Genomic DNA, 21,705 nt, shown 5'->3' with positions numbered 1-21,705 from the left:
CTTTCTGTCTCTCTACTCTGCCCTTAAAATATAGTAAAAATAATGCACTAATTTAAAAAAATAAATCCAGGTTCCTCTGTCTTTCTGCTCTGATGACCTCCAATCAGCTCATCTGCAGACTGACCCTGTGGTCACAGGATGGCTGCCAGCGGAAGTAAGAGCCACACTCATGTTTTATGGCTTATTCTCTCCTGCTGGACAGGAAAGAAAATGCTTCCCAAAACAAAAAATAAGTCTTTCCTTCGGACTGAACCAAGGTAGGTCACACATGACTACCCCAGACCGTCAACAGCAACCAAGGCAAAACCATGCTCCCAGAGTAGATTCTCACAGAGTAGATTCTCATGGCTGCCTTGATATTGACCGAAAAGCTCTGGATGTTGTTACTAACACAATGGACACAGATGCTGACAGGCAACCAATGCTGGCCACCATGCTGCCAGTGCTTCCCCCATGATTCTCACTAATACAAAGCTTCCAGCTCAGGAGGTCTGGGCAGGGCCCAAGAGTCTACATTTCCAAGAAGGTTCCAGCTAATGCAAGGCTTGCTGGTCCCACTGGGCACAGAGGAGCCACCAACAACCGCTGATGTGCTCCTTCCCTAACGCACTCACTTCCTCTAGTAACCAGGGTGCTGGCGTCCTCCTGAGATCATCACGTTGTGTATCTGGCCAGGCTGACTGCCAACTGGGATCTGGGTTTTACAAGCCAGCACACTCCTCTCAGCTGCAATGGCACGGATGTTGAGTTATGTGTGTGACAAATTATCCTGAGGCATTCAGAAACTAAAAAGCTTTCTGTACCAAACACTTGGCAAAATAATCGATGGTGATAAACAATGCACTGGAGCTCTAATGCAAGCCATTAGGAGTCTCTTGCATTCCTCTCACCACTGGCATAACAGTTTCTTCCTCTAGAGTCTAGAACGAAGGAAGAAGACACACTTCCTCAGAGAAAGGCTGTCCTTCAGGGGCACTAACCAACAGCTCCTTGGGAATCAGTGTAGACTCCAGAGGCACAAAGTGGTCATGGGCTGGGCTGGCTCACCCCACGAGAGGTAAGGGGCAGTAAGTGTCCAGCGCATACACAGGAAACAGGCAGCAGTATCTCTGAGATTTTCCCTAAGATCTCAGGACTACCTGGCCCCACCATCCCCCAGCTCTTCTGTCTGGTCCTTAGGAGCTGGACAGCTGAAACTCTGTAAAACATCTGGCAGTTTCCTTGGTTTCAGGATAAGCAAGTCAAAGACTCCCTTCCAGGGAGTAGATCTAGAGGGAGTTCAGTGCGAAAGGAAATGCACAGGGTAGGAAACTCCAGGATCCAGATCTCAGTGTCAGCTCCACCACTTGGCTAACCAGCAACGTGATGAAACAAACACTCCCTGAGCCTCAGATGGTTCATCCAAAAAAGAGGATGATGGTACCCATGCCTACCTATAAAACTTGTGGAATTAAATAAAATGGCACAGAGCAAGCCTTTTGTCAGTATGAAACAAGCACACACGCACGACTATCACTCAAAGGTCTCCACGTGAAGGAGGAACACTCTCGGCAAGGGACTCTTCTTTCTGAGAAGACCACACAGTCGCGGCCCCAGTGCAAGCTGTCCTTCTTTCTAATGCAAGGCCTCTTCCAGCTCCAGCGTGTTGGGACTCTGTGATTTGAATACTGCTTCGAGAAACTTGAGCTCACTGCTGACAAAGCCTCTATTATCCTGACCACTACTTAGTCCTGCCAAGCGCCAGGCTGTCCTCGACTGGCTCCCTCATTTATACAACAGGAAGACTGGCCACTTGCTTTAACCACGGAGCAATGATTTTAAAAGAACCAAAAGCTAGAAGTACTCAGAGGGCACTGACCATCTCCCTCAGAAGGAATGTCACTGCGCAGGGGCAGGCTGGGTCTGGGCCGGGAGCGCCTCTGTCCTAGGAGTGTTCAATGGACTGCAGTAGAGAGGCGTGGCCAATGCGCCCACGTAAGCGTGAGGCCGAGTGGACTGTAGCTCTCTCTGCGGGTTTCCCTTTACTGGCCTACCAGCGCCAGCAGTGATTTTTCACGCTCCGAGACCTTCCTCAGGGCTCGTGTAATTGAACCTGGTTTTTAAATGCGATATAATGAGATATGGCTATGACACAGAGGCCTCAGAGGAATAACCTTCATTTTCCCTGCTCTATAGCTACACCTTACAAGCATAAGCACGGAAGAAGCTTTTCTGGTGTTTTTGTTTAAAGTGCAGAATCACAAAGGAGTAAATTAGGGGCCAGTATTTGTGGTGTAGTGGGTAAGGCTGCTGCCTACACCGGCACCCATTTGGGCACTGGTTTGTGTCTCGGCTGCTCTACTTCTGATCCAGCTCCCTCCTAATGGTCTGGGAAAAGCAGCAGCACATGGCCCAAGTGCCTGGGCCCCTGCCAACAATACAGACACCCAGATGAAACTCCTGGCTTCTGGCTTCCGCCTCACTCAGCCCTGGCTGTTGGGGCCATCTGGGGAATGAACCAGAGGACGGAAGACTCTCTCACTCTGCCTCTCCCTCTCTGTAACTCTGCCTTTCAAATAAATAAAAATTCTTTATGAAAGAGAGAGAGAGAGAGAGAGAATATCAGGAGCCAATGCTGTGGTGCAGCAGGTTGAGCTGCCACCTATGAGGCCGGCATCCGCATCAAGCACCAATTTAAGTCCTGGCTGCTCTGCTTCTAATCCCCACAGCTTCCTGCTAATGTGCCTACAAAGGTAGCCGAAGGTGGCCCAAGTACTTGGGGACCTGCAACACACAGGGAGGACCTGGATGGAGTTTCTGGCTCCTGGCTTCAGCCTGGACCAGCCCTAGCCATTGTGGCCATTTTGAGAGTAAACCAGCAGGTGCAAGATGTCTTTGTCTCTCTCTTTCTCTCAGTCTGCCTTTTAAATAAAGAAATAAATCCTTAAAAAATAAAACGGAACAAAAAGAATCAACCACAAACTAGCCCTCCTGGTGAACACATTGTTTTTCCTCATCCAGGCCCCGTCTTCTGGCACTAACACTGCCTCTGGCCTCCTTTGGTGAGAATTACACAAGCCCTGACTCCACTGGACCAAAGGTGGGCACACGCCCAAATCTGGCTGGACAGACTTCTTTCCTCCAGACACGGGAATCTTAAGCTCAATGACACATGCATGGAACACAAACGAGGGGCCGGTGCTGTGGCGTAGCAGGTAAAGCTGCCGCATGCAGTGCCGGCATCCCATATGGGCGCTGGTTCGAGTCCCAGCTGCTCCACTTCCGATCCAGCTCTCTGCTATGGCCTGGGGAAAGCAGTGGAAAATGGCCCACATCCTTGGGCCCTTGCACCCACATGGGAGACCTGGAAGAAGCTCCTGGCTCCTGGCTTTGGATCGGCACAGCTCCGGCCATTGCGGCCAATTGGGGAGTGAATCAGTGGATGGAAGACCTCTCTCTCTGCCTCTCCTTCTCTCTGTGTGTAACTCTGACTTTCAAATGAATAAATAAATCTTTAATAAAAAAAAAAAACAAAAACCAAAGAAACACAACTGGCACACTCATCCCAAGAAATACAACCTACAGAGACTAATATGCCCCCTGTTCTTTCTGAGGCCTGGATAACCAGTTTTCCTTTGACTACTTCATAGTCTTTCCACAGTTCCTTTTTAAAAATGTTTGTATTTATCGGACAAGCAGAGAAAGAGGGAGAGGGGGAAAGAGAGAGAAAGGAAAAGAGGAAGACAGTAATATTGCACTACATAAACAAGGCCAGGGTGATAATATGCTTATTAAACGATCTAACAAATCACCTGGAGTTATTTCAGGGACCTGTTGGTGAGTTTAACCTTCACACCTGGATAACTAGGTTCCTCTGTGATCTGATTCTATTCAGAGTCTACACCTCCACACCTGGTTTCTTAGCAGAAAAAGGAAATATCGAGGAAAAGAAGAAAACTGAAAAATACCATTATTTGTAAACCAACAGAAAAGAAACTTATCAAGTGCCTAAATTCAATAATATTTACTTATAATGGAAATATTCATTTTAGCATTTGTTTAAATTCTTGTCGGTTTTATCCAGAGTCCATAATTTCCCTTTCCCATTTTCTAGTATATTTTTCAAATTACTCTTTTGGTTATACTGAGAACTACATAAGAGGTTAAGAGTTTAAGACAAGGCAAAAACAGAATTTTAGAAAATATCCTGTATATCAACATCATTTATCAGTAGGAAAACGCAAGCTGAAGGCACAATGAGATACTACTTGTTGCCTATGAGGATGGCTACAATCAAAATAACAAAAACACACCCAATGTTGGTGCAAATATCAACCAAACAGGACCATCAGACATGGCTGCTGACAACAGCTACTTTAACATTTTCTTATAAATAACTCTTTGCATGTGAAGCAGTAATTCTACCCCCCAGAAATCCACCCAAGAGAAATGCAAGCATTTGCACACACACAGACGCACACACTAATGTTCACAGCAGCATTATTTATGAATAGACAAAAACTCCCAACAAGTCCAATATCTATCAACTGTAACAGGATAAGCATACAATAGAATATTAACAACGTAAAGAAATGAACAAATAATAAAGCTACAACAGGGAATAATCTCAAAGTCACACCAAGTAGGGGCCAGAGTTGTGGCACAGCAGGTAAAGCCACTGCCTGTGACGCAGCCATCCCATATTAAGGCTCAGGTTCACGTCCAGGCTGCTCCAATTTTGGATCCAGCTCCCGGTTAATGGCCTGGGAAAACCAAAGGAAGATGACCCAAATGATGGCCTAAAAAGATGGCTCCTGCTACCCTTGCGGGAGATCCTGATGAAGCCCTTGCTTCCTGGCTTCAGCCTGGTCCACTCATCTAGGGAGTGGATTGAAGATCTCTTTCCCTTTGTCTCTCCTCTCTCTCTGTAACTCTTTCAAAATAAATAAATGAATATTTTTTTTAAAAGTTACACAAATGAAGAAAGCCAAATGCTTCCTGCTACATAAGCATGACTCCATTTACATGAAATGTGCAGGAAAGGCAGATGTATACAGCCAGAAAGCAGGTCAGTGTCTGCCTAGGGCTGTGGGAGGTAGAATGCAGGAAATGTTCTCAAACAGCAGTGTGATGATGGTCGCACAAGTCTCCAAAGATGTGAAAACCTTACACACTTAGGATGGATGAATTTTAAAGTACACAAACTACTTCAATAAGGCTCTTAACAGAAGTTTTATTTATTTGAAAGGCAGGGTTAAAGAGAGGAAGAGACAGAGACACCTTCTATCTATCTGTTAGTTCACTCTCCAAACAGCCACAACAGCCAGGGCTGAGCCAGCCGAAGCCAGGAGCTTCATCCAGGTCTCCCACGTAAGTGCAGGGGCCCGAGCGCTTGGATCAGAATGCAGCATCCAGGACAGGAACCAGTGCCAATATGGGATGCAAGTGTTGCAGGAGGCAGATTAACCCACTAAGCCACAACGCCAGCCCCAATAAAGCTCTTTTTTAAGAAATCCCTTTTGGGGCCGGTGCCATGGTACACTTGGCTAATCCTCTGCCTGTGGCGCTGGCATCCCATACTGGCGTTGGTTCTAGTCCTGGTTGCTCCTCTTCCAGTCCAGCTCTCTGCTGTGGCCTGGGAAGGCAGTGGAAGATGGTCCAAGTACTTAGGCTCCTGAACCCGCATGGGAGACCAGGAGGAAGCATCTGGCTCCTGGCTTCAGATCAACTCAGCTCCAACCATTGCGCCCATTTGGGGAGTGAGCCAATGGAAGGAAGACCTTTCTCTCTGTCTCTCTTTCTCACTGTCTGTAACTCTACCTGTCAAATAAATAAATAAAAATCTTTTAAAAAATTCAAAGAATATTAAAAAAAAGAAATCCCTTTTTATTTTCCCATTTTATGTTTAGATGTTGTAACCATTGCCATGTTCATGTTCTTAAAATCAACAATAAAAAGTGATCATTATATAATAAAATTCAGACCCTTAATAGATACAATTTCTAATTACATAATTTCACTAAATTTAGGGTATCATCACACATTTTAAATCATCTATTATCATATAATTACGCAGCTTCAAACTTTCTGCAGCATAAATGATGCTGCCCAAATCTTCACATCAAATTTTCTCCACACTTTGTTAGGTCTGATTTACAGAACCAGGAATTACAGATTACAGGGTGTGTGCTGTGTGCAGCATACTAAGCCACCAGTTGGGACCCCTGTATCGTATATCAGAATGCCTGGGATCAAGTCCACTTCCCATCCAGCTTCCTGCTAATGCCCCGTGGGGAGCAGCAGATGATGGCCCAAGTACTTGAGTCCCTGTCACCACGTGGGAGACCCAAGTGGAGTTCCTAGCTCCTGGCTTTGGCCTGGCCCAGCCCATCTGGTTGTTGCAGGCATTCGCAGCGGTGAACTGGTGGATGGAGACCTCTCTCCGTCTCCCCCATCTGTGTCACTCTGCCTTTCAAATAAATAAGTTAAAATTTCAAAGAAATACATTGTAAAAAAAGAAACTGTATATTACAAATTATAAATGATTTCAGACTTGAAATATACTGTCAGATTCTTCACTGGCAGATTTTATCAATTTACCCTTCTACCCATATAATAGTTCATGGTAACATTTAAAGAAATACATTTCACTAAACAGAAAACCATATACACCAAAATGTACTGTATCATTATTTAATCAATTGACAAGCAATTTTTTTAAAAGATTTATTTATTTATTTGAAAGTCAGAGTTACACATAGAGAAGAAAGGCAGAGAGAAGGAGAGAGATCTTCCATCCGCTGGTTTACTCCCCAATTGGCTGCAACGGCTGGAGCTGTGCCCATCCAAAGCCAGGAGCCAGGAGCTTCTTCCAGGTCTCCCACGTGGGTGCAGGGGTCTGAGGACTTGGGCCATCTTCTATTGCTTTCCCAGGCCACAGCAGAGAGCTAGATTGGAAGTGGAGCAGCCAGGACTAGCACCTGCACCCATACTGGATGCCGGTGCTTCAGGCCAGGGCATGAACCCGCTGCGCCACAGCGCTGGCCTGGACAAGCTATTATTAAGCATTTACATGGCCTATTACAAGCCATGTTTTGTTATGAGCATGGGATATGTAAGTATCCCAAAAAGCACAAGAAGCTTTTTGTAAGAAAATGTTGCAGCTTTAGAACTTCGCCTCTTATTGTCTGAAAATTCCAACCTCATATTCCTGTACCCCATTTGTTCAGCTGATCTCTAGTAACGCTTTATCCTGGAGAGCAGACTATGACTGAGCCTAAGAAAACTTCATTTCTAAAAAGTTCCCAAACTTTGTATCCTTAGAGTTCCCATCAAACTCCACATTCCAGGACCCATCGCCACCACTTCCTTCACAGAAAGCGTTCTAAATGACCTACTGTGTTATCAGAAAGACATGTGAGTTTCTTCCTTTTAAGATTCAAAAGGGCTCAAGCTTGGAAAACTTTTTTTTAAAGTCTGTTCTCACGGCCCTAAAATGACCTTTGTGAAAGGAGATCTCTGAAATTGCTGGAACATTGTCTTTCACCAGTTCTCTGTATGAGGGGACTTCAAACAGTTGGAAGAAAAAATGGAATTAAAAGAAGTTTACGGGGCGGTGTCTGGCCTAGCAGTTCAGACAGCTACATCCTAAATAGCAGTGCCTGAGCTGTTGGCTCAAGTATTTGAGTCTCCAACACCCAAATGGGAGATCTATATGGATTTCCCAACTCCCACCCAGTCCTCACCATTGCAGGCATTTGGGAGCTCTCTCTCAAATTTAAAATAAAAAAGGACAACTTTTGTGCAAAAAATTTGAAAGCCATGCACAATTCTTTTATAATTCACAATTCTCATTAACTTTTTTTTTTTGCAGAAATAAAATTTTATCTTAAACTTTTTTTTCCTCAGAAATCTTTCATTTCAGGTATACAAACTTCATGCATTTCTCATTAACTTTTTTGAAGACCTCTTATATGTATGGGTTTCAAAATAAACTTACCTTAATTCCATTTTCCACAAATTTTTTTAAGTACCCTCATTAGGAACTTAAAGATCATTTTCCACATTTTGCCTACATCTTATCATTGTTAATACAACTCCAGAAGGAAAAGCACCTGACAAACAATAATCTCTGGTCTACAATAAAGTAGCTTTGATAGAGTGTGTAACACACAGGTATTGATGGTTAAAACATTCTATCACAAAGCTGAAAGACATCAATTTAGATACACATGTGCAGATGTTTCATGCTTTGTACAGATCTGGCTAAAGCCCAGGAGATAAAAAAAGCTCTCATTTCCTGCTGTGGGTTACCCAGCTTTTTTTGTCTTTTTTTTTTTTTTAAGAAAAGCACATTAGGGGTCAGCATTGTGGTGTAGCAGTTAAAGCCACTATCTGAAACACCAGCATCCCACATGGGCACCAGTTCATGTCCCAGCTGCTCCACTTTCAATCCAGCTCCTCGCTAATGGCCTGGGAAAAGCAGCAGAAGATGGCCCAAGTATTTGGGCCCCCATTACTCATGTGGGAGACCCAGATGAAGCTCCGGGCTTTGGCCTGGCCCAGCCTGGGCTGTTTTGGCAATCTGGGGAATGAACCAGCAGATAGAAGATATTTCTCTGTGTGTGTGTGTGTGTGTGTTTCTCTGTAACTCTTTCAAGTGAATAAATCTTCAAAAAAAAGCACATTAAGTCCAGAAACACCCATTAAACTATTTCAAAAATTAGCCTTGCATCCACTTCAGTTACATCACTGTAATTTTTTTTTTTTTTTTTTTTGGGGGACAGGTAGAGTTAGATAGAGAGACAGAAAGAGAGAAAGGTCTTTCTTCCATTGGTTCACTCCCCAAATGGGCGCTATGGTTGGCGCTGCGCCGATCTGAAGCCAGGAGCCAGGAGCTTCCTCCTGGTCTCCCATGTGGGTGCAGGGCCCAAGCACTTGGGCCATCCTCTACTGCCCTCCCGGGCCACAGCAGAGAGCTGGACTGGAAGAGGAGCAACCGGGACTAGAACCTGGTGCCCATATGGGATGCCAGCACCGCAGGCAAAGGATTAGCCAAGTGAGCCACAGCACTGGCCCCACATCACTGTAATTCTAATTTACCTCATAAACCAGATTACCCAGTGCTTTCCACATATATCTTTCTAAAAATTTTTAAACAGTTTTTCATCATTCTCCTTAGTGATGTACTTATATTCAATGACTCAAAATAGGCAAAAAAAAAAAAAAAAAAAAAAAGTGCAGATGAACTTTCCAGATCTCATGGGGCAGGTCATAAAGCTCATATTTTTTTTTAATTAAATAAATTTCTAGCCATGTTTACAAAAGCTTCATGGCTTTTACAAAAATGCCACTACCCACACTTCTGAAACAAAAGGCTGCTCATTTGGTGGATGAATTACTCTAACTCCAGGCTCTAATGAAGGCTGCTCTATATTCCCTAAAACACACTTCACTGTGACAAATTGTATGCTGTACTCCAAAGAAAGAACACAAAAATCCAAGGGATCCAGTATATTCTAATGTGGGCAATAACCTTAAACTGTGCCATTCTGGGCATCATTTCCCCACACACTGTCTAAATGAAAGAGGCGGAGAGCAGTAAATGAATACCTGTAAATAAAGACCGAGGAGACTAACTACCCAAGACCAAAGTCCGCCTCTTGGAGCCTGCAGTTGGGCAAGCTGACTTGTGCTGCAGACATTCTTACAATCGTTTTCTGAGGGTGTGAACAGCTAGACACCCTTAACCTCATCAGAGCCTATCTCTGCCCTCCTATCCTGTCCCTTGACAATGAAATGCACACCACCAGACAACACCCAGAGATGCCCTGCCTGGCCACCTACCACCTTAGAACACAGCTGCACTATCAGTGAACACAACAGACTTGTATCAAAGGCAAAGTCCAACTGCTACTTTGTAATCCAAAGAATGAGGGGAAGGCTTTACTTAAAAATCTAGGGTGATGGGCTGCATTTAGCGCAATCATTAAGACATCAGTTAAGATGCCACAATCTCAGAGTACCTGGGTCATTGCCCAGCTCTAGTTCCTGACCCAAGCCTCCTGCCAGTGCGGACCCTGGGGCGCAGCTGGGTGCCTAATGCCCACGTGAAAGATCTGGATTGAGTTCCTGGCCCCTGCCGCTGCCCTCAGCCTCTTCCAGTAACAGCAACTGAGCACCTGAAGGGCCAGCAGATGGGGGGCGTGCTCCACCCTGCCCCCCGACCCCGGTGTCCCTTTCAGTTTCTCTGCCTTTCAAGTAAATAAAGTAAATCACATAAATTTAATTTCAAAATACAACTGCCCAGAGTGAACTCCATCATCCTTTCTTCTTAATTTATGTTGAAGTCAGAACTATACTTCAGTAATTTCACAGATTGAGTCACATGGACACGATCATAGTCAGGGAGACAACTACCCAAAAGGAAAACGTAATTCAAACACAAGCATCATTAAGAAAATTTTATTCTTCAAAAAAAAATATATGGGGCCAGCACTGTGGCATAGAAGGTTAAGCTTCCACCTGCAAGTGTCAGCATCCCATATGAGCACCAGTTTGAGTCCAGCTGTTCCACTTCTAATCCAGCTCCCTCTAATGTGCCTGGGAAAGCAGCGGAGGACGGTCCAAGTACTGGGCCTCTGCATCCACACGGGAGACCTGGACGAAAGTCCTGGTGTCAGCCTGGCCCAGTCCAGGCCATTGTGGCCATCTGGAGAGTGAACTAACAGATGGAAGATGGATCTCTCTGTCTCTCTCTCTCTCTCTCTCTCTCTCTCCCTCTCCCTCTTTCCTTCTCCCTCTCTCCCTCTCTCCTTCTCTCTCTCTCTATGCCTCTGGCTTTCTTCTGTAACTCTGACTCTCAAATAAATAAATCTAAAAAAAAAATACCCAAAAAATACCCAAAAAGATTTATAGGTGTTTTCCTCAAAAACCTCCATAACCAAGTTATTTTGCCTTTTAGAGATTATCTTCCTTTCAAAAGCTACATGGTATTTAACATGTGACTATTTATAGCATTGCTTTAAAATATACCACCTAAGGACTGGTGCTGTGGCACAGTGTGTAAAGCCACTGCCTGCAGTGCAGGCATCCCATTTGGGCGCTGGTTTGAGTCCTGGCTGCTCCACTTCCAATCCAGCTCTCTGCTATGGCCTGGGAAAGCAGTGGAAGATGGCTGAAGTCCTTGGGCCCTTGCACACATGGGAGACCTAGAAGAAGCTCCAGGCTCCTGGCTTCAGATTTGCCCAGCTCCAGCCATTGCTGCCATTTGGGGAGGGAACCAGCAGATGGAAGACCTCTCTCTCTCTCTCTGCCTCTGTCTCTCTGTAACTCTTTCAAATAAAATAAATAAATATTTAAAAAATATTTTTAAAAATATACCACCCAAATACAAACAGATTTGCTAGGGAACAGCAGTGTTGTGCTGGTTCAGCTACAAGTGATCCAAACATTAACTATATCCTTCAATAGAATGGCAATCGACCAATGAGCACCAAGTGTGAGTGGGAGGTGCCTGCACTCCAGTGAACTTCCAGAAAGTATGACGCAATCCTCGGCAGAGGGGCTTATAAAGCCTGACTCTACTTATAAAGCAGACAACTCCACTTAGAAAGCAGAGAAGCAGCCTGAGAGTAAGAGAAAACCACTAGCACCAGTTAGAAAATGTGATGCCTCCTAGTCCTGGTTGGGGCGCAGGATTCTGTTCCAGTTGCTCCTCTTCCAGTCCAGCTCTCTGCTGTGGCCTCGGAAGGCAGTGGAGGATGGCCCAAGTGCTTGGGCCGTGAGCCTGCATGGGAGACCGGGAGGAGGCACCTGGCTCCTGGCTTCGGATCGGCGCAGCGCGGATCTTTCTCTCTGTCTCTCTCTCACTGTCTAACTCTGCCTATCAAAAAAAAAAAAAAAAAAAGAAAGAAAGAAAGGAAGAAAGAAAGAAAGAAAGAAAATGTGATGCCTCACCTCTAGCTGAAGTACTTCAAAAAGCAAAAGCATGTAAAAGTGAAGGAATACCCAGATACCGTGGGCTTTTTTGAGCATAGATTCCATATCCAGCTTCATAGAAAAGTAATAAATGTTAAGGCAACACACATACCACAGAGTAGCAGACTGGACAGGATTATATGACAACAAATATAAAAGTCATTTGTAATCTGTCAAGCAGTACCATCAGTTAGCAAATAATCAACAAGGAGGACTTCTATTTTTAGAGGTACTACAGCTAAGAGATGAAATATCTTAAATAACAATCAGAATATCGTCATTTTGCAAACCCTGTAAAAATTAATGATCTAGATTGAAAATCTAAAAAACAAGAGAACCAACCTGTTGCCTGTTTGTATACAGCCTGCGAGCCAAAATAGTTTTGTCTTTGTTTTGTTTAAAGGCAGAGTGACAGAGAGATCTTACACCCACTGCTTCAAGCCTTAAAAATGCTCCCAATGGGCAGGGCTGAGCCGGGCGGAAAGCCAGAGCCCGGAGCGCTCTCCTGGCCTCCACACGGGGAGCAAGGACACAGCTACTGGAGTCATCACTTGCTGCCTGGCTCAGAAATGGAGTAGCAGGGATGCTGACCAGGGCCTCTGATACGGCATGTGGGCTTCCCCAGCAGCTGGGGCCACACCACCTGCCCCTAAAACAGTTCTTACAGTTTTACATTTATTAAGGAAGTCTTCATTTCACCACTTCTAGGAATAAAAATATGTTACATGACAGCGAACACATAGAGCTCTTACTGCACTTGACATTGTTCTAGGTGTTTTACGCATGGCAACTTGTTTAAGCTCATGACAACCACACCAGTTAAGTACTACCATCTTCGTTTCACTCGAGGCAGGCGGAAGTCGGGCAGCTGCCACCAGGTAAGAAGGCAGGACCTGCCCACAGACGGCTTCACTCCACAATCGGGGCTGTTGTGCTACTAACCTCTGCCTGTGCTGCTTCCAGGCTGCAACCTGCAATCAGCACACAGCCGTGAAAACACCTGCTCTGTACGGTCAACTCCCTGCCCATGGCCAGGCACCAACACCCTTGGAGTCAACTTGCTAGAATTCAAGCTCCAGCCCCTGCCTCTGACAGCCCAGCACCCTGAGTACATCTTTTAAATCTCCAGAACTCTAACTCTTAGTGCAGACACAAAGATATTCACATTTACACATGCGGCCCATTCATTTACTCATGTGCACCTACTGTGCAGGTCCCAGGCACTGCTGCCACATCTTGAGCTCAAAGGCTAAAGAAGCAAAAATCAGGGCTGGCGCTATGGTGTAGCAGGTAAAGCTGCCGCATGCAGTGCCGGCATCCCACATGGGCACCAGTTCGAGTCCCGGCTGCTCCACTTCTGATCCAGCTCTCTGCTATGGTCTGGGAAAGCAGTGGAAGATGGCCCAAGTCCTTGGGCCCTTGCACCTGTGTGGGAGATCCAAAGGAATCCTGGCTCCTGGCTTTGGATCAGCACAGATCTGGCCACGTCAGCCATCTGGGAAGTGAACCAGCAGATGAAAGACCTCTCTCTCTCTCTGCCTCTCCTTCTCTCCTGTGTAATTCTGACTTTTAAATAAATAAATCAATCTTAAAAAAAAAAAAAAAAAAGAGGCAAAAATCACTGCCCTGAAGGGATTCACTAGACGTCAGGCACTCACCATCTGGGAAAATTACACCTAAGTACATGCACACTGCTCCAAAGAACTGAATGCTGCCCAACACCTTCTCCAGGCAGTAGAGAAAGAAAAGACTAACCAGAGTCCAAGTGGTCAGAGAAGCCACCTCCAAGATAAAGGGGTTTCAGCTGTGCCTTGAGATTTGGGAACTACTTCCCCTCAAGGAAAGACAGGGCATTCCTGCTAGATGGTAATCAAAGTCAAGTTCAGCAAGAAGAACTGAGGTATGTGTGGCCAGTAAGAGGAGGAGCAGGGGATAAAACTGGAGAGGCTGGTTGAGTGTGGGAAGAAAAAAAATCCAAGACATAGGAAGAGCAGCAGGAAGCTGTGACCTCTTCCTAAGCAGTGATGTGAACTGAGACACAGGGCGACATAGGGTATGTCAGCATGACCCCAGCTCTGTCACAAACTGTGTACATGGTAAATTCTGAACCCCCTGAGCTCAGTTTCCCCATCTGTAAAATGGGCATAAAAATCCCATTTCCCGGTGTGGCTGTGACAGCAAGACGTATTACATAAAATAGCATCTTTAAAGTATTTCTGTAAAATTAGGTCATTATTAGATGATGGCTATTACCAAGAGTTTCCTAAAGAGCCATCTGGCAAGGAAATGAAATAAACTAAACAAGGACGCCTAAACATCCTGTGAACTTCTTCCCATGTCCCACCCACGGATGCAGGGTCTCTGCCCCTGTCTACAACACACTGCAGTGTTGCAGAGTCAAGTCAAACCAAATGTGAACGCTGTCTTGTCTTACTCAACACTGTATGAGTTTATTCAAACATTTCAGATACTACACACAGCAAACCCTCAACTTTTCAATTCACCAACAAATGGGGGAATGAAGGGAGAAATAAGGCCTATTTAAATCCAGTTTCTTCTTCTTTGGGACATTTAACAAATTTAATCAATATTTCCCTTTCACTTTGAGAGATTACAATTTAGCAGAAAATATTACAAAAAAACTGTAATCACACAAAATAGAAATTGCTAACTCCCACAAAAGAAGTCAAAATGGTTTGGATTACAGGATAAAGCTGTGAATCTCTAATGCCCTGGCGCACAGTGAAGGCTCAATAAATGTGCCAGAAATTATTTCATGAGAGAAGCAGTAATTTCCCTCAGCTGCCATGAAAACACAGAAAATGTTTTTTCAGGTAAAGAGAACGGCATGAACAAAAGCACTGAGGTGGGAAATCATAGCTGTTTTCAGAAACAGGCCATGACTGGGCTTAGAGAAACAGGCACTGAGAGAGCAGCTGTCCAAAGGCCAGAGAGATGGGCTGGGCTGGGCCACAGCAGCCTAAAATTCCAGGCTCTGGAGTTGGAACCTTATTTGATTGGCAGTAAGAAGCTTCTTAGCTTTTGCAAAGGAGGGCCAGTTAAACCAATGTGCTGCTACCATGAGAGAAGAGTTACTGGAACATTCTCAAGAGTAGGGCCAAGTTTTCTTCACGTTCCGAATCTCCTCAGGCATACCTGCACTCTGGCTTGTGTGTGTGTGCCTGAATGTATGTATGCATGTGTGTATGAATGTATGTGTGTATGTACGTGTGTATGAATGTATGTATGTATGTGTGTGTGAATGAATGTACGAATGTGTGTGTGTGTGTTTTTGACAGGCAGAATGGACAGTGAGAGAGAGAGACAGAGAGAAAGGTCTTCCTTTTCTGTTGGTTCACCCCCCAGTGGTTGCTGTGGCTGGCGCACTGCGCTGATCCGAAGCCAGGAGCCAGGTGCTTCTCCTGGTCTCCCATGTGGGTGCAGGGCCCAAGGACCTGGGCCATCCTCCATTGCCTTCCCAGGCCACAGCACAGAGCTGGACAGGAAGAGAAGCAACCAGGACAATCTGGCGCCCTGACCGGGACTAGAACCCGGTGTGCCGGCGCCTCAGGCGGAGGATTAGCCTATTGAGCCGCGGCGCCAGCTGTATGTGTATTTTTAAAACCCTGTTGCAGCTACGTCTGGGGGAGGAGGTGCAGTCAACTGTGGCAGAGGCTGTAGTGGCCTGGCCTCGTCTACTCTCCCTCTCCTCCTAACTATGAATAAGACAAATTTTATAAAGTGCAGCAATGGGCCCAGCTATAAAAATAAACAAGCAGCAAAACATACCTTCTATATTTCCCAGTGAGAAACAAGCTTACACTCCAGTTAAGCAGTCGGTAACATCTGTCACTGAAGTGACGCATCAGTCAAGAAGCCTTTCTGGGGCCGGTGCTGTGGCGTAGCGGGTAAAGCCGCCACCTGTGACACTAGCATCCCAAATGCTTCGTGTCCCAGCTCCTCCATTCCAATCTAGCTCCCTGCTAATGGCCTGGGAAAAACAGCAGAAGATGGCCCACGTGTGTGGGCCCCAGTTACCCACATGGGAGATTTGGAAGAAGATCCTGGCTCCTGACTTCGGACTGGCTAGCCCCAGCCATTGCTGTCATCTGGGGAGTAAACCAGCAGACAGAAAGATCTCTCTCTGTAACTCTTTCAAATAAACACATCTTAACCAACAAGAGAAAAAAAGAAACTGCAGCTTTTCAATAACAAGTGATCTCAGACTGTGCCGTGCAGATAGTGGAGAGTGAGAAGACCTGGGTCTCTGAGAAGAAGGATTACAGGCACCAGCACATGTGGCTACGATGACCATGTCACCAAAACCGCATTTCACAGGAGGAATCCTCTTGAAGACAGTGACATCCCAGACCCTCATTTTAGAACACCTCTGAGGCCAGATATATCTATAAGTATACATATACATATGCAGTTTGAATACAGTAACAGAGCAAACCACTGTGGTCCAGAAAGAGGGGGCCATACATCCAACTCTTGGGCAACACTCCTAACTCTATTAACTCTGCAGTCTTAAATAGATGATTTTACCTCACTAGACAACTCCCACTATATAAAATAAAGGAACAGTTTAGTGGGCTACTATAGTGGACCTACTTAAGTGTTTAGTGGGGGGCCAGTGTTGTGGTGTAGTGGGTAAAGCCATATGTGTGCCCATTTGAGATCTGGCTGCTCAACTTCTGACCCAGCTCCCTGCTAACACACTTGGGAAAGCAGCAGAGGACAGCTCAAGTACTGGGGCCCCTGCACCCATGTGGGAGGACTGGAAGAAACTCCAGGCTCCTGGCTTCAGCCTAGCCCAGCCCAGGCTCAGCCATTGCAGCCATCTGGGGAGTGAACCAGAGGATGGAAGATCTTTCTTGTCTCTGTTTCTCCTTCTGTCCCTCTGTAACTCTGCTTTTCAAGTAAACAAATAAATATTAAAAAAAAAAAAAAGGAGTAAAGAAGAAAAGGATGGAGGTGGGCATTTGGCACAAGGCCTAAGACACCTCCATCCCACATGGGAGTGTGTGAGTTTCATGCCCAGTTCTGTTCCTAACTCCAGGTTCCTGCTATGGGCACTGTGGGAGGCAGCATGCGATGGCTCCTGAAAATCAGGTTCCTGCCACCTAACTGGAAGACCTGGGTTGAATTCCAGGCTCCTGGCCTAGCACAGCCAGCCCCTGGTGCTACAGGCTTTAGGGAGTAAACCAGTGAATGTGAGATCTCACTCTCTCCCTTTCAAAGAGATAAATAAATAAGATTTAAAAAAAAAAAAAGAGTATGCTTTTAAAAAGACGAAGAAAATATGGATTAGAGAGAAAATTCTAAGGTAAGAATTTAGCAAGAAAGTAGACATAGAGAATGAAAGAGAGGAAGAAACAAAGAGCACTACGTTAGTGCCATTAATAGGAGAAATTATAAACCTGGAACAAAGAACCAGGGTGTAGGACATTAAAGTTATTAGCTGAGCTGATGTTAAATGTTTTAAAATTTAACCCATATGTAATTTTTTAAAAATCAAAACAGTACAAATTTGTTATAATAAAAAAAATTCCCTCCCATTTCAAATTCCAGGGCAATAATTATTAACAATCTCATCTGGATCCCTTCAGAAACATTTATATTGCCGTCAGGTTTAATTCTCACAACAGTGGCAGGATAAGTGGGATTCGTTTATAAATTCAGAAACTGAAGCTTCATCAGGTTGACTGAACCAAGGTCGCATAGCCACAAAGAGGCGGAACTGGGTTTGGAACATGGCCCAGCCATTAGTGCACATGCAGACCTCACACTCAGGAATCTCCTACAGAAATGCTGGCAGAGATGTCAATGTGTATGTGATAACGGAACCCTGGAGCCGAAACATCCATCAGTTGGGGAGTGGTCATATAAATCATATCACATGAACACTACGAAACACTATGCAGCCATTAAAACAAAGGTTAAAAACATAAAGCAAACCAAGAAAGGCCACAATGGAAAACCTCTAAGATAACCACTTATTTTAAAAAGGCAAATGCAAGAAGTGGGGAGTTAAGTGTCTAATGGACACAGAGTTTCTCTTTGGGAAGATGAACAAGTTCTGGAGATGGATGGGGGTGATGGTTGCACAACAATGCCAAAGTACTCAGTGCCACAGAACTGTTCACTTATAGATGGGTAAAGTGAATTTTATGTTATGTAGACTTTACCTCAATTTTTTTAAAATAAAAAAGAAGCAATTGGGGAATATGACTGTGATTCTCTCTTTGTGCAAAGGGAATGTGTGTAAACAAATGTGTTTTGGGGCTGGCGCTGTGGCGCAGAGGGTTAAGCCACCACCTGCAGTGCCAGCATCCCATATGGGTGCCGGTTCGAATCCCGGCTGCTCCACTTCTGATCCAGCTCTCTGCTATGGCCTAGGGAAGAAGATGGCCCACGTCCTTGGGCCCCTGCACCCATGTGGGAGACCTGGAAGAAGCTCCTGGCTCCTGATCGGCACAGCTCCACCTGTTGCGGCCAATTGAGGAGTGACCTAGCAGATGGAAGACCTCTCTCTCTCTGCCTCTCCTTCTCTATGTAACTTCAACTTTCAAATAAATAAATAAATCCTAAAAAACAAAATGTGTTTAGTCCTTTGTCTTATATTATTTCACCTGACCTGGTAAGGTTCCAGACTCCTGGGTATGCTCACGATGGGTCTGTGCCTCCCACCACTGAGTGCATGCTGGCATCACTCAAACTAATTCCTACCACACCTTTTGCTACCTCTCACAGAAGGCACTATTCAGGGCTTGCTTGATCTGCAGGTTTTCCACCCCTGTGTTAAATGTCAGCACAGACTCATCAAAGCTAAAACACGCTCCAACATGAAAAAGACGGCAGGAATGCTTACCCCTGCCCCCTACCGTTAAATTCTGATTTGGGCAGGAAGGCAGTGTTAGCAAGAGGAACTCGGGTGTTTGACTGCCCCAGCTGACCCACACAGCCACAGGATGGCCACAGGACAGCTCTGGCCAGTCCATGTAGAAGCCCTGGGCAGCTGCACAGCAGCTGTAGCTGGCCTCCAGCATGATAACCCAGCCTGGTCTGCATGATAGCCTAATCTGCACCATCCAAAATCCCCTTCTGTGCACTATCCAAACTCCCTTCCCTTTCAGGGCACCACCCAAACCACCCACCCCTTCTGTGTCCTGCTCAAATGACCAAGCCCCCCAACTTCCCTGTTGTGGAAACCGCGAGTTCCACAATGTTGCAAACTTAGAACCAACACCAGCTGGAAATATCCAATATGGATATGTCCATATCCAGTATGGTTATGTCCCCGCAATGACTTTTAGGACATTATAATAAAATTACGGGGGCCTGTAAAAAGGCAAATGCAAGAAGTGGGGAGTTAAGTGTCTAATGGACACAGAGTTTCTCTTCGGGAAGATGAACAAGTTCTGGAGATGGATGGGGGTGATGGTTGCACAACAGTGCCAAAGTACTCAGTGCCACAGAACTGTTCACTTACAGATGGTTAAAGTGAATTTTATGTTATGTAGCCTTTACCTCAATTTTTTTTTTTAATAAAAAAGAAGCAATTGGGGAATATGACTATGATTCTCTCTTGGTGCAAAGGGAATGTGGCACAGCAGGATAAGTTGCCGCCTGCAACACCGGCTGCTCCACTTTTGATGCAGCTCCTTCCTAATGTACCTGGAAAGCAGCAGCAGATGGCCCAAGCCCCTGGGCCCCTGCACCCGTGTGAGAGATAGAGCTCCAGGCTCCGGGCTTCAGCCTGGCCCAGCCCCAGATGTTGTAGCCATCTGGGGAGTGAATCAGCAGATGATTTCTTTTCTTTTCTTTCTTTTAAAGATTTACTTACTTATTTGAAAGACATAGTTACAAAGAGAAGGAGAGACAGAGACAGAGATCTTCCATCCACTGCTTCACTCCCCCAAACAGCTGCAATGGCCAGGCTGGGCCGGGTTGAAGCCAGGATCCAGGAGCTTCTTCCTGGTCTCCCACATGGGTGCAGGGGCCCAAGGACTCGTGCCATCCTCCGCTGCTTTCCCAGGCACATCATTTGCAGAGAGCCAGATCAGAAGTGGAGCAGCCAGGACTCAAACCAGCACCCATATGGGATGCCAGCACTTGAAGGCTGTCACTTAACCCATTGTGCCACAGCACCTGACACTGTTTTCTTTCTCTCTTTCTTTCTCCCCTCTCTGTAACTCTTTCAAATAATTAATAAAGCAGTCTTTAAAAAATAAAATTACCGGGCCGGTGCCGTGGCTTAACAAGCTAAGCCTCTGCCTAGCGGCGCCGGCACACCGGGTTCTAGTCCCGGTCAGGGCGCCAGATTCTGTCCCGGTTGCCCCTCTTCCAGGCCAGCTCTCTGCTGTGGCCCGGGAGTGCAGTAGAGGATGGCCCAAGTCCTTGGGCCCTGCACCCGCATGGGAGACCAGGAGAAGCACCTGGCTCCTGCCTTCAGATCAGCGCAGTGTGCTGGCCGCAGCGCGCCGGCCGTGGCGGCCATTGGAGGGTGAACCAAAGGCAAAGGAAGATCTTTCTCTCTGTCTCTCTCTCACTGTCCACTCTGCCTGTCAAAAAAAAAAAAAATTACCATGAGAGAGGTGCACTCCCACTCCCATCAAGCACCTAACACTACACTTTCTGGTATTTCCAAAATGGGCAGCACTCAAGTCCCACCCCAAACTCTGTCCCTTGTGAACATACAACTAAGCCTCACACCAGGCACCACCTCCTATGCCTCCCAACAGTATGAAAGGGCAGCCTGAGGTTTGTTGAGGAAGTCTTTTTTGTTTTTTTGAGTCTTTTTGTTTGTGTTCTCCCTCCTTCCTTCTCTCCCTCTCTCTCTCTTTCATTTTTCCTTGGCTTTAACCAAATCCTGTTTTCCAACACCCCTTGACTGCCTCCACCTTGAATTCTTTCATGCATGGAGGGAAGTACTTGGAACAAATCCAGACAGCACCCGGCTGCCCACAACAGTTCCAAGGCCTAAATGTCAGATGCAATGAAGGAGAGATGAGACCACCTCAGGACCACAGCTGCTGGAGACGGCACCGTGAAGGCAACAGGTGGTATGACTGTTGCTACTCAAGCATCTTAACAGCAAACTTCTGGAAGACAATGAGACAACAGTCAAGCATGTAACGTAGGCGATATCCCCACGGGCAGGCACCCACAGTTTAAAGCACAGTTACAGGAACTGTAAAACTGATGGACAGTTTGAGATGTTTGTCCTATTTAAGTGCATGCTTGGCTAAGAACATAACCCATACCAAGGTTTATTTAAATGATTTTCTGAGAAACAAACATCGAAAACAGAGACTGTTTCAGGGGAGAGCCTTGCTCCCCTACCACAGCTCTGCTGCAGCTGTCGGGAGTTACTCAGGCCCAGGAGGAAAGAAGAGCTCACCCACTGCACCCACGCTGAGCTGCCCAGGATTTGGGTCAGGGGCTACTGTGGAGGAAAAGGCTGCAAACATAAAATAAAACCAAGACAGCACAATCCTGAAGGACACACACCCTCGAAGTCTGCAGGTCACAACCAACACTGAAGCGATCTTTTCCACTACCAAATTTTCATTGGCTTTTTTTTTTTTTCTTTTTTCTTTTTTTTTTTTTGTTATTTGACAGAGTTAGATAGTGAGGGAGAGAGACAGAGAGAAAGGTCTTCCTTCCGTTGGTTCACTCCCCAAATGGCCACTACGGCCAGAGCTACGCCGATCCGAAGCCAGGAGCCAGGCGCTTTCTCCT

The 21,705-nt window shown here is 45.7% G+C and overlaps 1 protein-coding gene across 2 annotated transcripts in view; it reads right to left on the bottom strand.

Moving 5' to 3' along the window:
• The window catches only part of LIMS1 (LIM zinc finger domain containing 1), a 152,122-nt gene that overhangs the window by 126,892 nt on the left and 3,525 nt on the right, over positions 1-21,705 (bottom strand). The window contains exon 1 of one of the 2 annotated variants that reach the window (XM_062210055.1): positions 20,981-21,041. The exons of the other annotated variant lie outside the window; for it this stretch is intronic. The gene's annotated coding sequence lies outside the window, so the exon portion shown is untranslated. Of the gene's footprint in view, positions 1-20,980; positions 21,042-21,705 lie in introns of those variants that run through there. 2 annotated transcript variants of the gene reach the window in all.

Source organism: Lepus europaeus, chromosome 13 (genome assembly GCF_033115175.1).
Source record: "Lepus europaeus isolate LE1 chromosome 13, mLepTim1.pri, whole genome shotgun sequence".
NCBI lineage: Eukaryota > Metazoa > Chordata > Mammalia > Lagomorpha > Leporidae > Lepus > Lepus europaeus.
Note: the sequence above shows the minus strand (reverse complement) of the source record. Positions and strands in the feature narration are given on the sequence as shown.